Genomic DNA, 2,704 nt, shown 5'->3' with positions numbered 1-2,704 from the left:
GTCAGGAAGAGGAAACAAAATCTCTAGTTCCTCAGTGTGGCCAAAGCCCATTTTAACATACTGCACAGCATATTTAAAGCTTCAGTCGACAGTCGTACATAAGAAAGATTTAAGATACTATACCATGGAATGTTCACTTAGAAGAAGTGCCCACTGAGGTTCCAAGATTCTACAACAGAAACGCAGAAGACTTTATTCAATGTAATGTTAGGCACTTTATTTCTCCATTCACTCATGTTTTTCCTCCTAGAGTTTTATAATTTTTCCTTTGGATCTTCATGTTTGTATGCCTCACTGTTTCCTTTAGTCTAATCGCAGGCAAGGTAGATCGCTGTCTGTAAACACAACCATATGGATGAAGATGATAAACAAGGTATTCTAACACATACACTGCTGTAGAGTCAACATAGTGAAGATAAACTGCAAGTTCAAAACAGCAAAAAGAACCCTCTACAGGAGGATAATAGGTATAGCCCCAGCACCAAAAGTTTCTGGTTAGATAAACTTTCAGTGGTGTTCTGGTCCAAAAAGATGGAAGATTTCTTTTCCAATGGGGTCTTTAGAATCCCTGCCTCTACATTCATGATTTCCATGTGTCTCCCCAGGGCTGTCTCCCATGGCAGAACTGTGTGTACATCCGTCTGTCTTGGCTGCATCAACAAATTTCAACACTCCTTTGCTTGGTACATCTCCTGCTTCTTCACTCATGTAGCCCTACCTTATATAGGGCTTAAGTCTTCTCCCTAAGGGTATGGGTTCTTCAGGGTTAGTCTGCCAAAAGCCATCTCAGGTTCTCTTGTATGACACAAGCATCGTCACCTGATGTCAAGAACCAATCAGTATCTTCTAGACAAAGCTCAGGAATGCACTGAGAAGCTTTCATTTTTTCCCGGTAGAATTGGTCCCTGCCTTCTTTGGTGTTTAATCCCACAGTAAGGAAGTCTTTATTTCCTTCCGAACTCATGAACAACACTTTAGTACAATGCCGGGCCCAAGTAGATTTGACATGTTTGGTTCTTTTCTTTAGATTTTTGAAGCCAGGTCATCATAACCCAGCAAAGATTTTTAACCCTCCAACAAGAGTTGTTCAGCTATGTCTGCGTTCTCACCTGCACGCCAGCTGGCATCTAAAGCCCATCTCTCTTTCTAGATGGTTGCGCCCCTTATCACGAAGCTCATTGTGAAGAATAGGCTGTGGGTCACCCCACTCTCCCGAAACAATATTAAATAGCTGAGAATATAAGGGAAAGCTGACTGCTGACCCACAGAGGAAGGAGAAGACATTTAGCCAAGACCTGGAGGCCATTCCCAAAGGTGTGTCTCCTAAAATCTGCAAAGGAAGTCAAGGGACCATGAAAATACACCGTGCTTATCCTTTATCCCATCTCTTCCGGATAGGGCCCCCTCCTGAAAAGCGGGTGCAGGAGACGGGCAGGAGGCTGGAAGCACTCGGTTCACCTGCTCCCTGGAAACTGACAGCACAGGGCGCTATCTTGCCCTCTGGGGGCGACATTGCCCTCCCAGTGTCACTCCTCCCGGCAACGGAGAAGGAGGTGGAGGTTGACTCAGGGATGCCTGGTCACTCGTGGCCTGTTTCAGCTTCAGCAGCAACTCTCCGAGGGCTTCTCCATCCACACGCTCGGATGGGCAGAGCTCCCTCCCCAGCATCCTCGCGGTGAGCTCCCCACCCCGTGCCCACCACGCCCAGCGAGACCACAGAGCAGCCACCCCGGCTAGGGACTCTAATGAGAAATCTCGACACCGATTCAGATAACGTGTTCCTTGGATGTATAGTGCATTTGGAACAGAGGATGAATACATACATCTCTTTTTTCGCTCCCTCTTGAAACTGCTCAAAAGCTACAGTGAAGAGATATTTTAAAAGATATAAACAGAATTATTAAGGAAAAAAAATGTTAGAAGAGAAAAGAGCAACACCGTTTTCGAAGAGGTAAGGCAAATAGTGAAAAGTTTTCTTAATAGACCCAGGATGACAAAATACTGTTGGGGGTGGAGGTGGGGAGTGGCAGTGGCTTGAGAGCCAAAACGAGATAGAATGAACCATTTCCAGCAGGTTTTCGAATTTCCAAGACTACTAATATTAGCTGGTCACTCCACAGGGAAGATAGAGAAGGATGATTATGTAGAATGAGATCGAAAGGGGAGAAATAAAGCTAAAGTTGTGAAGGAAACATTCTGATGTCCTAAATCTCTTCTCCCACTGAACTCCCAGACACTTATCCTCCATGCAGGATATCAGAGGAATTTTTTTGCAAAAGAAGACGATGACTCTAAGAGAAGATTCCTAAGGATACTGATTGTCAGTTCCCCATCAAATGGCCTAGCTGAATCACCACTTGGAGAAGATGGTAGGGGACGTACACTTGGAACCTCTAAACAGCTTCCTACTTTGCCTCCTTACAAGGAGCAGAATCAATGGAGTCAACCAGAGCCTCTCAAACAAGAGGTCTGAAGTAAAGGGAAAACAAACAAAACAAAGAAAGAAAAAAGAAAGAAAGAGAGAGAGAGAGAGAAAGGAAGGAAGAAAGAGAGAAAGAAAGGAAAAGAAAGAGAAATGGAGAAAGAATTTAGAGGAAATGGGGACTCACCAGGGAGTAAACTTCAAAAATACTAAAACACTACCCTGGATATCCTCAGACAGATAAGAAAATATATTGCAAGCTTGAAGTAAGAAAAATATACT

General features: G+C 44.1%; 1 pseudogene; it reads right to left on the bottom strand.

Annotated features, from left to right (window-relative positions):
- Positions 1-254: 254 nt before the first annotated feature.
- On the bottom strand, positions 255-1,306 carry LOC112405577 (glycoprotein-N-acetylgalactosamine 3-beta-galactosyltransferase 1 pseudogene; annotated as a pseudogene).
- Between the last annotated feature and the right edge of the window lie 1,398 nt (positions 1,307-2,704).

This window comes from Neophocaena asiaeorientalis, unplaced genomic scaffold (genome assembly GCF_003031525.2).
Source record: "Neophocaena asiaeorientalis asiaeorientalis breed wild unplaced genomic scaffold, Neophocaena_asiaeorientalis_V1.1 scaffold684, whole genome shotgun sequence".
NCBI classification, from domain to species: Eukaryota; Metazoa; Chordata; class Mammalia; order Artiodactyla; family Phocoenidae; genus Neophocaena; species Neophocaena asiaeorientalis.
The sequence above is the reverse complement of the archived record's forward strand: the minus strand, read 5'-3'. Positions and strand labels throughout refer to the sequence as shown.